The sequence below is a fragment of the Podarcis filfolensis genome (assembly GCF_964270895.1).
Source record: "Podarcis filfolensis genome assembly, chromosome: 18".
NCBI classification, from domain to species: domain Eukaryota; kingdom Metazoa; phylum Chordata; class Lepidosauria; order Squamata; family Lacertidae; genus Podarcis; species Podarcis filfolensis.
In genome coordinates, this window is record NC_139622.1 from 8,896,972 (window position 1) to 8,912,105 (window position 15,134).

The 15,134-nt window shown below is 48.5% G+C and overlaps 1 protein-coding gene across 2 annotated transcripts in view; it reads right to left on the reverse strand.

Moving 5' to 3' along the window:
- The window catches only part of LOC310753528 (uncharacterized protein), a 159,643-nt gene that overhangs the window by 40,344 nt on the left and 104,165 nt on the right, over positions 1-15,134 (reverse strand). The window lies entirely within an intron of this gene.

A 15,134-nucleotide genomic window follows, 5' to 3' on the forward strand; every position in this document is an offset into this window, starting at 1 on the left:
GTCGTTTAGTCATGTCCGATTCTTCGTGACCCCCTGGACCTGAGCATGCCAGGCACTCCTGTCTTCCACTGCCTCCCGCAGTTTGGTCAAACTCATGCTAGTAGCTTAGAGAACACTGTCCCACCATCTCGTCCTCTGTCGTCCCCTTCTCCTTGTGCTCTCAATCTTTCCCAACATCAGGGTCTTTCCCAGGGAGTCTTCTCTTCTCCTGAGGTGGCCAAAGTCTTGGAGCCTCAGCTTCAGGATCTGTCCTTGCAGTGAGCACTCAGGGCTGATTTCCTTCCGAATGGAGAGGTTTGATCTTCTTGCAGTCCATGGGACTCTCCTCCAGCACCAGAATTCAAAAGCATCCATTCTCTGGCGATCAGCCTTCTTTATGGTCCTGCTCTCACTTCCGTACATCACTACTGGGAAAACCATAGCTTTAACTATATGGACCTTTGTCAGCAAGGCGATGTCTCTGCTTTTTAAGATGCTGTCGAGGTTTGTCATTGCTTTTCTCCCAAGAAGCAAGCATCTTTTAATTTCATGACTGCTGTCACCATCTGCAGTGATCATGGAGCCCAAGAAAGGAAAATCTCTCACTGCCTCCATTTCTTCCCCTTCTATTTGCCAAGAGGTGATGGGACCAGTGGCCATGGTCTTAGTTTTTTTGATGTTGAGCTTCAGACCATATTTTGCGCTCTCCTCTTTCACCCTCATTAAAAAACTCCATGGACAAAACTGCATGGACAAAGACAACAAGTTCTGATAGAACAGATGATTGCACCCCAAAAGCTGCCAGGAGATGTTCTCCAGGACATTATGGACTGTACTGGCCCTCACTGGTTGAAGATCTATGTCCTATGTTTTGGAGGTGACGGCCTGTCTAAGCTTCCCCTTTCAGCTGCAAAGAGATAGCACTATGCCAAACACACAAACGTGAGGAAGGAAGGATAATACCTAATAAATATATTTTATCATATATATTATTATTTTCTAGAAAAATAACACTGGCTGGCACATTTATAAAACTCTTCAAGCTTCCTGCGAGAAGAATCTTCAGCGCAGCGGAGAGTTGATCTGCTTGCAAATGTCACCCTGAAGCTTCGTTCTGGAAGGGGGGTGGAGAATCTGAGTGTCAGCTGTCAATCTGGTTATTGTTCAGACTTGGTCTGAGCCTCAACGCTCTCTCTCTCGTCTGGGAAACGAGTCGCTCCTGACTCAACCACGCCTCCTCCCCTGCAGCCACAACAGCACCTCGGTGCATAATAAAAGTGTCGCGGCGCAGCGCGGCAGGGAGCAATTAAAAATAGCATCCTGTTGAGACACCCCAGCCATGAGAAGGCATCTTGACAACACAGCCAGCAGGGGGGTGGCAGGTGGCAAAGAGAGGTATCAGCGAAGCTGCCGCGTTTCAAAACGCCTGCTTATTTGTTTCTCTGGTGCTGGAGGAGACTCTTGAGAGTCCCATGGACTGCAAGAAGATCAAACCTATCTATTCTGAAGGAAATCAGCCCTGAGTGCTCACTGGAAGGACAGATCCTGAAGCTGAGGCTCCAAGACTTTGGCCACCTCAGGAGAAGACTCCCTGGAAAAGACCCTGATGCTGGGAAAGATGGAGGGCACAAGGAGAAGGGGACGACAGAGGACGAGATGGTTGGACAGTGTTCTCTAAGCTACCAGCATGAGTTTGACCAAACTGCGGGAGGCAGTGGAAGACAAGAGTGCCTGGCGTGCTCTGGTCCAGGGGGTCAAGAAGAGTCGGACACGACTAAATGACTAAACAACAACAACATTTGCTTCTCTCCCCGCCCCCCCTTCCCAAATTACGGAGCCATTTGCAGAGCTTTTAACGAAAGGAACGGTCTGCACATTTATAAAAGGGCAGTTTAGCTCCAGGATCAAACCATTTCCACCCGCTGAAAGGAACAAATCTGGGTCTGGGGCCTGCTAGCACCACGTACGACCGGAAACTGGGTTTGAGAAATGACCAGGCCATCGGCTCGGCTGACCAAGCTGCTTGATGGGTGACACAGAAGGTTCACAAGCGTTCCAACCTCTGTGAGGGGAGGGCTTGGTTCATGGAATACCGGCAGCTTTTTGAGACAGAATAGAAAGAGGGGATTTGCCAGGGTGGGAAACAGCACTCAGATTGTACCTGAAGGAGCATCTCCACCCCCATCATTCTGCCCGGACACTGAGGTCCAGCTCCGAGGGTCTTCTGGTGGTTCCCTCCCTGCCAGAAGCGAGGTTACAGGGTACCAGGCAGATGTCTTCTAAAAGTCAGATCTTGTTTATTTCCTTGACATCTGATGGGAGGGCGTTCCACAGGGCGGGTGCCACCACCGAGAAGGCCCTCTGCCTGGTTCCCTGTAGCCTCGCTTCTTTGTCCCTGCTCCTGCCAACCTAGCAGTTCAAAAGCACGTCAAAGTGCAAGTAGATAAATAGGTACCGCTCCGGTGGGAAGGTAAACAGCGTTTCCGTGCACTGCTCTGGTTCGCCAGAAGCGGCTTAGTTCTGCTGGCCACATGACCCGGAAGCTGTACGCCGGCTCCCTTGGCCAATAAAGCGAGATGAGCACCGCAATCCCAGAGTCGTCCACGACTGGACCTAACGGTCGGGGTCCCTTTACCTTTTTAACTCAGGGTTGAATGTTGTTGTTTAGTCATGTCTGCCTCTTTCAGACCCCCTGGACCAGAGCACGCCAGGCACTCTTGTCTTCCACTGCCTCCCGCAGTTTGGTCAAACTCATGTTCGTAGCTTCAAGAACACTATCCAACCATCTCGTCCTCTGTCGTCCCCTTTTCCTTGTGCCCTCCATCTTTCCCAACATCAGGGTCTTTTCCAGGGAGTCTTCTCTTCTCATGAGGTGGCCAAAGTCTTGGAGCCTCAGCTTCAGGATCTGTCCTTCCAGTGAGCACTCAGGGCTGATTTCCTTCAGAATGGAGAGGTTTGATCTTCTTGCAGTCCATGGGACTCTCAAGAGTCTCCTCCTGCACCACAATTCAAAGCATCCATTCTTCGGTGATCAGCCTTCTTCGTGGTCCAGCTCTCACTTCCGTACATCACTACTGGGAAAACCATAGCTTTAACTATACGGACCTTTGTTGAATAGATCACACTTTTTTTGGCAGGGAAGAATGGCCATGGACGTTCATCTTATTGCTTCTGAGTGGACACAGCACTCTGCAATCACACCTACACCAAAATTGTGGGGAGCTCGTTGGTTTTTGTTGAGTAGCAATCACATCCCTGGCAATCCAATATAGAAGGCTTGACAGCAAGACGAACTCTGTCTCCAGAAAGTGACACTGCCACTTGCTTGTCTGCGGCTGGCGGCAAAGCCTAAAACACCCTTTATAAATAAATAGCCTTTGTAAAATCACCTTTATTTTTAAAAACCAACAACCTTTTTTTAAAAAGCAAAACAAACCAATTATGCTTTCATGCTGAAGTGGCCGGAAGATGCAGAATCAAGGGAAACCCTACCACCACCATTTTGTTTGAAGCAATATCAACAGCCAAGCTATTATTTGATCGAGCGGCCAGGAAATCTGGTTGGGTGGTGCGGCATAGTGGTCGGAGCGTTGGGCTAGGCCATCAGCAAACTTTTTCAGCAGGGGGCCAGTCCACTGTCCCTCAGACCTTGTGGGGGGCCAGACTATATTTTTTTGGGGGGATGAATGAATTCCTATGCCCCACAAATAACCCAGAGATGCATTTTAAATCAAAGGACACATTCTACTCATGTAAAAACACACTGATTCCCAGACCGTCCGCGGGCCGGATTGAGAAGGCAATTGGGCCAGATCCGGACCCCGGGCCTTAGTTTGCCTACCCATGGGATAGGACTTGTGGGGAAACCACAATCTGCTAGGTGGCCTTTTCTCTCAGCCTGACTTACCTTACAGGGTCATTGTGGGAATAAAATGGGGAAGGGGATGGTATCTGAATACGCCACCTTGAGTTCTTTGGAGGCGAAATACAACAACAATAATATTATAATAATTTAACATTTACACCCCGCCCATCCGGCTGGGTTTCCCCAGCCACTCTGGGCGGCTCCCAACAGAATATTAAAAACAACGAATACCCCAAATAGAAGGTGCAGGAAAGGTAGTGCGATGGCCCAATTCAAAGTGCTGGTTTTGAGCTACAAAGCCTTAAACGGCTCAGGACCTCAAAGACCGCCTCTTTCCATAACAACCTACCCAGACCCTGAGATCATCTTCTGAGGACTTCCTTCGTGTGCCCCCTCCTCGAGAGGTCCAGAGGGTGGCAACACGAGAGCGGGGCCTTCTCTGCGGTGGCTCCCCGTCTGTGGAACGCTCTCCCCAGGGAAGTTAGCCTGGTGCCTTCATTACACACCTTTAGGTGCCAGGCAAAAGCGTTCCTTTTCAACCAGGCCTTTGGTTGATGTGATTGACATTCCTATACCCTTTTAAAATGTGCCTGGGTTTTTTGGGGGGGCTGTTATTGTTTTGATTTTATATATTATGATCTTTTCTGTGAACTGCTCTGAGACCTCTGGGTATAAAAGGTAAAGAGACCCCCGACCATTAGGTCCAGTCGTGACCGACTCTGGGGTTGCGGCGCTCATCTCGCTTTATCGGCCGAGGGAGCCGGCATACAGCTTCCGGGTCATGTGGCCAGCAGGACTAAGCCTCTTCTGGCGAACCAGAGCAGCGCACGGAAACGCAGTTTACCTTCCCACCAGAGTGGTACCTATTGATCTACTTGCACTTGACATGCTTTCGAACTGCTAGGTTGGCAGGAGCTGGGACAGAGCAACGGGAGCTCACCCTGTCATTGCGGGGATTTGAACCGCCGACCTTCTGATCGGAAAGTCCTAGGCTCTGTGGTTTAAGCCATAGCACCACCCGCGTCCCTTCTGGGTATAGGCAGGTATATAAATTCAATAAGTAAAAATGGCTAAGGAAGTTCCTGGCTCGACTCTCACCCCTGCTGTGAGACCCCCAAGTGGTCTTTAAACAAGCGTGTTGCTTTCAGCACCAGGTCAATAAGTCTGACTAAAAGCACAGGGAGATAGATTTCCCACCGCTCTGCTAGAGATGGGAGAGGATTCAATTCAGTTTGCCTTCAAAACAAACCCACCTAATTTGCGCTTTCCAGAAGAATCGCAGAATTGTAGAGTTGGAAGTGTCCTTTAGTGAAATCCTCTGCAATGCAGGAATCTTAGCTAGTCTGTGAACCCAAAGCACAGACACCTTTAACAATTTGTTCTTCTATCGGGGATTATTTGGCTGCGATTCCTGCATTTTAGAAGATTTTTAGAAGGCATCTGAAGGCAGCCCTGTTCAGGGAAGCTTTTAATGTTTAATAGGCTATTGTATTTTAATATTCTGTTGGAAGCCGCCCAGAGTGGCTGGAGAAACCCAGCCAGATGGGCGGGGTATAATTAATATGTTGTTGTTTAGTCGTTTAGTCGTGTCCGACTCTTCGTGACCCCCTGGACCAGACCATGCCAGGCACTCCTGTCTTCCACTGCCTCCCGCAGTTTGGTCAAACTCATGCTGGTAGCTTCGAGAACACTGTCCCACCATCTCGTCCTCCGCCGTCCCCTTCTCCTTCTGCCCTCCATCTTTCCCAACATCAGGGTCTTTTCCAGGGAGTCTTCTCTTCTCCTGAGGTGGCCAAAGTCTTGGAGCCTCAGCTTTGGGATCTGTTCTTCCAGTGAGCACTCAGGGCTGATTTCCTTCAGAATGGAGAGGTTTGATCTTCTTGCAGTCCAGGGGACTCTCAAGAGTCTCCTCCAGCACCAGAATTCAAAAGCATCCATTCTTCGGCGATCAGCCTTCTTTATGGTCCAGCTCTCACTTCCATACATCACTACTGGGAAAACCATGGCTTGAACTATACGGACCTTTGTTGGCAAGGTGATGTCTCTGCTTTTTAAAATTATTATTATTATTATTATTATTATTATTATTATTATTACAGAGGGTTGGACTAAATTACCCGTAGTTTCTGCTCTACAATTTTGCAATTCTACAATTCTATGAATTTTGCAACACAGTTCTCCAGGGAACAAATGGGTACAAAATTCATACATTCGGGTCCAAGTGTGTATTTGATTGATGTAAATAAGCTGGGGGAATTCATGATTTACGAGGAAATTGCTTTGCAAAAAAAGTGTTTATTTGGGGGGAAATTGTACAGGGCATGTAAATATTTAGGAGATACCCTCTCTAAAAAAATTGCTGGTGAATTTTCTTGAGGACTTCAGAAACTCAGCCTGACAACTGAGTTTAAGATGGGGAAATATTAGAGATGGGGAGAAACAGTTTTGCCCTCCTTTGCAAATCATTTTAATTTCACATCTTGATTCTGTATCCTGCAGATAATATTTCGGAAGAAAGGGGCTGTTAAACCCACTGCCACTCTTTCTAGTGGAGAAGCAAAGCATTCTGCGGACGCTGCAAAAAAAGGGGAAAACATCCACACTGCACAGCTTTGCAGAAAGCGCAACCTGCCCATCAGCGGATTTTTAAAAACAACAGCTGGTTCTTTTGCCCACGGGCTCCTGGCAATAAAACAGCTTGTAGTCTTCCCTCTCTGTCCATTTTACTGCCTTTTCTGCAGCTGTCCTTAAGCAGAGCAGAACAGAGTGCAATTCTTTGTCTTGTCTGTGGGATTCATCAATCTCCCTGTTCTGTCAGGAGCATCCGTAGAACCAGTTGGATGGGAGATTTCGCAAAAAGCTTCCAGCCGTCTCTTGCCAAGAAAGCGCTCTCTCTCTCTCTCTCTCTTTCTGCTTCACTCTTTAAACCAGCCTCTCTGCTTCCTACGACGATGGGAAGAGCCAACGTCTCAGCGAGCAAGAAAATTCTCTCTCTATTTAATGTAGACTGGGGTCCTTCGGTCTTTGCAAGTGCCTCTTCAGGGCCAGACCTTTCACATCTTTCAGTAAAGAGTTAACTTCGCTAACATTACGTCGTTTACTGTTTGATTGCAGACCTACGCCTGGAGTAAAGGTAAAGGTAAAGGTAAAGGTAAAGGGACCCCTGACCATTGGGTCCAGTCGTGGCCGACTCTGGGGTTGCGGCGCTCATCTCGCTTTATTTTTTTTTTTTTTTTAAATAATATTTATTGAAGTTTCCAAAATACAGAAAGGGAAGAAAAGAAATTATGAAGATACATTCAGAACCTTATTTTCAAACATCCACTTTCTGGGACTCCCCCCTTCCCCCACCCCTACCGTATTCCCCTTTCATATTGTTGTTTCCACAAGTTCTATTTCTGATTTAAAGCACAATTTATATACCCCATTGTTCAAATTTAAATTTATACAAACCTTATGCAACACCCTTAATAAAAAAAAAAAGCAAAAGATCTCTCCCCATAGCCCGCCCCCTTTTCTTTCCACAATGTCCCCCTTTTTTCCCATTAAAGTAAAAGCACACAGAATAAAAGTATAAAAAAATAAGAAATATATTAGAAAAAAGAAAACCAATTCAGAAAATAGTTGCAAGCCTTTGGATTCTAATTCTCCCTCCCCTTCCCCGGTTTAATTTCCCTTATCCTCCAATCTATGTTTCCAGCCTGGAAATCTTAAGTCCATCAATCCCATTTTTCCCCCAACTCCTTGCAGAATTATTTCCCATTTTTAGGATTACTTTTTAAAAATTAATTCCTAAATCTTTAAAAATGTCAAATTATAAAATTCCCCCCATTGTTCTTTCAAGGTTATAGTCCAGCTTCCTCTTGTTCCGCTGCTAAAACTTTCTTATTCAGAAGTTTAGTAACTCTACATGGGTTGTTGTTATTCAGGAACAAAAACTTGCGTTCAATCCCTTCCTTCTTCAGTAAAGTATTCTGTTGTCTCCTTTTAGTCTAAACACCCTGTAGACGAGATTCAGTTTCAGTTTTGCAGCTTTCCCAGGAGATAACCAGTTCTGTGAAATTCCGAAGTGTTGTATTTTTCCCGGCTTACGCCCATCTTTGTAATGTCCCGAAGCTCCTCTAGGGGGGTTGTTGTAACTTTGTTTCCAAAAATCCGATTGTTCTCCGTATTTTCGCCATTTTGTATTCAAGTCTTAACAAATTATATCAAGTTGTAACAAATTTGACCAGCAAGGTCCTTGTATTAAAATCCTCTTTAAAATTCCGACTTTGACAGCTACTTTGACAGCTGTCAAAATCACCGGCTCTTTTCACCAGGCTCACTCCTCAATCGCCCCGGTTCCCAGGGAGGGGGGTGCATTTTCCTTCTCCTTCAATTCTTCCTCCAGCACAATTCTTGTACTTTCCCATCATGGAATTCTTGATTTTAGCAAAGATACCGTTCTTTTTGGGCCTTGGCTTCCCAATCCTTGTTTTAAAATGTCTACAATAGGGAGGGGGACTGACTTCCTTTTTAGATCCCCCCCCGCTCGTCTCAAATCCAAAAAATTTTTCTTCTTTTAAACCCGATTTCCAATTTACTCACGGGTTGTTGTTAAAAGTCCAAATTCTCAATGGAAGAAGTCAGCGCTCTCCGCCGGATGGCATGCGGCTTCGCTCGGCAGGGATGGCAGAGGACTCAAAGCACCACGCTTCTCCCCGGCACCCGATCCGTAGCCTTTAAAAAGGCTCCTTCACGAGTCGGGAGGGCGCTAGCGGTGCTAGCCGAGTCTCCAAGTCCACGGCCCCCGTGGCCGTGGTTTCTAAGGGTCCCCGCATCGCCGGTGCGGTAAAACCCAGCCCCTGCCGAGCCGGCTCCCTCCGGAGCTCGGAGGGAGTCCGCCATTCGGCGATGGCGCCAACCCGGAAGTCCTCATCTCGCTTTATTGGCCGAGGGAGCCGGTGTACAGCTTCCGGGTCATGTGGCCAGCAGGACTAAGCCCTTCTGGCGAACCAGAGCAGCGCACGGAAACGCCGTTTGCCTTCCCGCCGGAGCGGTACCTATTTATCTACTTGCACTTTGATGTGCTTTCGAACTGCTAGGTTGGCAGGAGCAGGGACTGAGCAACAGGAGCTCACCCTGTCACGGGGATTCAAACCGCCGACCTTTTGATCGGCAAGTCCTAGGCTCTGTGGTTTAACCCACAGTGCCACCCTAGGGGGGTAATTAAAATGAGAATTGTCCTCTTTTTTGCTCTTCAAAATATGGCTGCCCAATGCCAAGTCTTAACCACGGCAATCCCTGGCGACAGGATTAGCGAAAGGACTTAAACTGGGTTATCCCAATGTTTCTCCCTCCTGATCCACTTTCTGCAGCCGGGGAAATCTCCCTGAGGTCTCCTCCACGCTTCAATCTCATCCACTTTCCCTCTGAAGTGGCCTTAATTCCAGACAATCACCCACTAATTAGCTCATTTAACCAGCTTCCTTTATTGATGTGCATTACCCAAGCGCAGCGATAATTTTATTTATTTTTTCTAACAGTGAGATTGTAAAACATTTCCTCTTTGGCTTCCCCTCATATTTATTCTTACTTCTTTTACTTTACGGATGCTTAATGCGAGCTATTAACGATCCTTTGTTTGTTTGAGTAAGCAGGGATCTCGCAGATTCCTAAGGGCATGAGAAGTGCCTGACAGACCGGGCTCTAATATCATGTAGGTCACAGGCACAGGCAAACACCGGCCCTCCAGATGTTTTGGACTACAATTCCCATCATCCCTGACCACTGGTTCTGTTAGCTAGGTATGATGAGAGTTGTAGTCCCAAACATCTGGAGGGCCGAGTTTGCCTATGCTTGTCGTAGGGCAGTATCTTATTCTTTTCACTAAGGGCTGCAAGCTTTTCCACTCACTTCAGCGTGGATGTCAAAGGACGGCTATGTCTCGGTTCTCAGAACATTCAACTGGCAACTCCATATAACACCGGTCCTGAAAGACCTACATTGGCTCCAAGTACGTTTCCAAGCACAATTCAAAGTGCTGGTGCTGACCTTGAAAGCCTTAAACGGCCCAGTATCCCTGAAGGAGCGTCTCCACCCCCATCGTCCAGCCCAGACACTGAGGTCCAGCTCCGAGGGCCTTCTGGCGGTTCCCTCCCTGCTAGAAGCGAGGTTGCAGGGCACCAGGCAGAGGGCCTTCTTGGTGGTGGCACCCGCCCTATGGAACGCCCCCCCATCAGATGTCAAGGAAATAAACAACTACCTAATTAACAACGGGAGCTCACCCCGTCGCAGGGATTGGAACCGCCAACCTTCTGATCGGCAAGCCCAAGAAAACAAACTTGCAGATTCCAGAAGCTGGTTTTCGTGCTGCGTAGAGCAGGCCACGCGAAGACGTTTCTGTTTTGTGCTGCTTTAAAGCCCCCAGATGGTCCGAACTGCTGTTACTCTATCTTCCCAATATTTCAGGCCACAAATCCACCTCCTTTGGGGATGGTTTCGATTCATCAAGCGGACCAGCAAGCGATGCAGTTTGCGAGGTGAAGAAGCTGCGATTTGGGGGGAACAGGGGTTATTTCTTTATTCTGGGGGGGATGGGAAACCTCAGGTGCCCAATTCAGTAAAGAAGGTAAAAAGGTAAAGGACCCCTGGGCAATTAAGTCCAGTCAAAGGCAACTATGGGGTTGCGGCGCTCATATCGCTTTTGGTCTGAGGGAGCTGGCGTTTGTCCACAGACAGCTTTCCGGGTCGTGTGGCCAGCAGGACTAAACTGCTTCTGGCGCAACGGGACACCGTGACGCAGTGGCGTAGCGTGGGGGGTGCAGGGGGGGCGGGCCGCACCGGGCGCAACATCTGGGGTTAGGGCAAATCCATGGGTTAGGGGGCGCAAATCCACGGGTTAGGGGGCGCAAATTACTTGCCTTGCCCCGGGTGCTGACAACCCACGCTACACCACTGCCGTGACGGAAACCAGAGCCCACGGAAACACTGTTTACCTTCCTGCTGGAGTGGTACCTATTTATGTACTTGCACTCTGGTGTGCTTTCAAACTGCTAGGTTGGCAGGAGCAGGGACCGAGGAACGAGAGCTCACCCCGTCGCGGGGATTCGAACCGCCAACCTTCCGATCAGCAAGCCCAAGAGGCTCAGGGGTTTAGAACACAGCACCACCTGCCGTCCCTTTCTATCAGGTCCCTGGAGCCATCCTCCGGCCACGCCCCTTTCCCCAGGCCACACCCTCCCTGTCCAAGCCACTCCCCTCACTGACCTCGGGAAGGATGCCTTCAGGCTGAAAAAATGCTGCCCATTCCTGGAATATATGCTTTCATCATACTGCTCCTAAGGCACTCAGATGGGACATGGGTGGCGCTGTGGGTTAAACCACAGAGCCTAGGGCTTGCCGATCAGAAGGTTGGCGGTTCGAACCCCCGCGACAGAGTGAGCTCCCGTCGCTCGGTCCCTGCTCCTGCAAACCTAGCAGTTCAAAAGCACACCTGTGCAAGTAGATAAATAGGTACCACTCCAGCGGGAAGGCAAACGGTGTTTCCGTGCGCTGCTCTGGTTCGCCAGAAGCGGCTTAGTCCTGCTGGCCACATGACCCGGAAGCTGTACACCTGCTCCCTCGGCCAATAAAGCAAGATGAGCGCCGCAACCCCAGAGTTGGCCTAATGGACCTAATGGTCAGGGGTCCCTTTACCTTTAAGGCACTCAGAGTCCCAGCTGCCATACACCAGTTGAGAGGCAGCGAGGTTCAATGGTTACAGCACCAAGACTAGGAATGAGGTGTTGTTGCAATCTTTACCCAACCGCTCTCTGATCGGCTCAACTTGGCTATGAAGTTTGCTCAAGCTTGCCGCCACCCCTTGGCCTCCCCTTTGCAGGGGTCGTGGTGAGGATTTTCTTAAGAAAAGGGGACTGTGGCTCTTCGGCTGAGGAAGGGGTCCCCCCCTCCAGCTGTATTCTACTCCGTGAGTCAGTGGCGTAGCGTGGGGGGTGCAGGGGGGGCCAGCCGCACCGGGCGCAACATCGGGGGGGGGCGCGTTCGCACTCGCAGCTCTCTGCCCCTACTAAAATCCACGGGTTAGGGGGCACAAATTACTTGCCTTGCCCCGGGTGCTGACAACCCACGCTACGCCACTGCCGTGAGTTGAAACCAGAAAACGAGACTAGAAAAAAAATCACTCCATGCACATTCAAGAACTTGGAGAAAGGTTTAGCAATCCCATGCTCTGTGTAAAAGTCTTTTATATATATATATATAGATATATTAAAAAACAATAACAATCATTGTTATAATTATGAAATAGGAACCAACTGGTAATACAGTAACAAGGAATCATCGGATCATAGGAAAAAAAGCATTTTTGTAGAGGTTACACTCAAAATTCACCTGCCACTGTCCAAACTGCACAAAGTCAAAATACAGCTGACAGAAGTTCACGGCCCTCCCGCCCCCCAAATATTACCATCATTAGTTATTATTATTATTATTATAAACAATCAATAAGCAAATTGTTTGCCAAGAGGGCAACAGGAAGGCTGACTAGTGTGCTTGCAACATCTCCCAGCAGCAACCATGCAGAAGACACCCGATAAAACAGATTCGATAGAGAGATTAAATAGGTAGGTTAATTCAGGTGCAATAGGAATAAGAGCAAGCAAAGATTGTTGTTTCCCCAAATCCACACACACACACACACACACTCCAACAAAATTACCTCCTTTGTTTGGCAGGCAAACAAACTCCAGAAGCCTGAAGCTTTCGCAAGCAACAGTAAAACGAAGAGACGGTTTTATATCTGTATATATAAATATATATAAAAAAATCAGTTGGCACTCTGTTAACAAGGTATTCGGGTGGGGGAGAAAGCAAGAGGGGATTAAGCCAAATTTCAGCGCCCCTTGAGGTCCTGCACTTGGTCCTGCTCTACAGTAACCCAAGAGAGATTAAAAGATGTCTGGATTATTGTTTTCCCATCGCCTCAACCACCACTTCCAGAGATGGGCTTTATTATTTTGCTTCTGTGTGTCTGTTTACTGTCTTCTGGGGTTTCAGACCGAAGGCTGATCTGTTTATTTTAATCAGCGGCTGAGAGAAGCAGAGCTTGGTTTGAATTGAGGAAAGGTGGAGCAGAGGAACTGGCGGGGGGTTGGAAGTTAAACCAGAAAAACAGGGGTCTCCTCGTCGCTGTCAAAGCCTCTGGGACCAAAAGGGTTTCTGGGAAGAGTGGAAAGACGTCTCCATTTTACGGGAGAGGAGGTTCCCCCAGCAGGTATAATTAATCGCGCTCAGAAAACCATCAGCTCAATTCCAACACTCGGATTTACAAACCTAGAAAGAAAGGAAAGAAGGAAAACCCTTCGAGCAGAAACGCGGAGAGATCATAAGGCACAGTTCAATAACCGTGTCTCGTCGTCCCAAAACATGCAGGAGGCGTTTTGCCAGAAGGTTTTCCCCAGCCGACAAAGGGCAGTGGGAAAAGCACATCTCTTTGTTTTCTCTCTTAGAGAGGCCAGGACTCCGAACGATTTCTTGGCTCTGATCAGAATCCCAGATGTTTGTGCTTTGTGCAACACTCCAGGGAGGCCTTGTTTGTTCTGTATACAGCATTTGGTACCCGACCGGGGGGGGGGGGGAGTGGGAGACCAAGAGGGCTCTGTGCATCTCTGCAATTGTGGAAGGGTGACCCTGTATGGTGAGGATGGGACTACTCGTTGTATAATAATAATAATAATTTATTATTTATACCCTGCCCATCTGGCTGGGCTTCCCCAGCCACTCTGGGCGGCTTCCAACAAAATATTAAAATACCATAACACATCAAACATTAAAAGCTTCCCTAAACAGGGCTGCCTTCAGATGTCTTCTAAAAGTCTGGTAGTTGTTCTCTTTGACATCTGTGAGACCTACATTGGCTCCCAGGATGTTTCTGATCACAATTCAAAGTGTTGGCGCTGATCTTGAAAGACCTAAATGGCCCAGTATACCTGAAGGAGCGTCTCTACCCCCATCGTCCAGCCCGGACACTGAGGTCCAGCTCCGAGGGCCTTCTGGCGGTTCCCTCCCTGCAAGAAGTGAGGTTGCAGGGAACCAGGCAGAGGGCCTTCTTGGTGGTGGTGCCCGCCCTGTGGAACACCCTCCCACCAGTTGTCAAGGAAATAAACAATGATTTGACTTTAGAAGACAGCCCTGTTTAGGGAAGTTTTTTATGCATGATATTTTATTGTGTTTTTAATATTCTGTTGAAACCTGCCAAAGTGGCTGGGGAAACCCAGCTAGATGGGAGGAGTATTAATAATAATAATAATAATAATAATAATAATAATAATAATAATAGTTGCAGTGTTCCCTGCAACGCCTCTGAGGCGACCAAACCAATCACATTCCCCTAAATCTGTCTTTGGCATGTTTGTGATCCATCAACAAGCATCCCATGGGGATTAAAATGTGGCAATGTTCGATAGGCAACTCCCAGGCAATGTTTTAACCCTGGCACCTGTCTGTCAAAGGGTGTTGCAGATTCCAGCACAACTGCCCAGCTTTCTTAAAGTAAAGGTAAAGGGACCCCTGACCATTAGGTCCAGTCGTGGCCGACTCTGGGGTTGCGGCGCTCATCTCACTTTATTGGCCAAGGGAGCCGGCGTACAGCTTCCGGGTCATGTGGCCAGCAGGACTAAGCTGCTTCTGGCGAACCAGAGCAGCGCATGGAAACGCTGTTTACCTTTCCGCCGGAGCGGTACCTATTTATCTACTTGCACTTTGATGTGCTTTCGAACTGCTAGGTTGGCAGGAGCAGGGACCGAGCGACGGGAGCTCACCCCGTCGCGGGGGTTCGAACCGCCGACCTTCTGATCGGCAAGTCCTAGGCTCTGTGGTTTAACCCACAGCGCCACCCGCGTCCCTTGCCCAGCTTTCTTAGCCATCACCAAATAGAGACTTTTAAAAGTGCCTTTCTTTTGTGCAAAAGTGGGAGCGGCGTGTCGGTTTTGAGGAAGCGAGAAAGGGGCAGTGCGGGGGAAGGGACGGCCCTGATGGAGCACTTCAAAGCCAACACAAGAATTCCCAAAAAGTAGGAGGAAGGGAAAGAGGGGATGGCGGTGGGTGACAGGAATCTGGTACCCCAAGTGTGAAAAGAACCATAGCTCAGCCACAGAGCACATGCGTTGCATGCAAGCAGTCCCAGGTTTGAATCCTGCTGCCGCCGGTTATCTCCTTGCCTGCCATGCAGGAGGTCTGAATCGGTGCTGAGATCTCCACTTCCTAAGGAAGAGGACTGTAACTAAGAAGAAGAGGAGGAGTTTGGATTTGA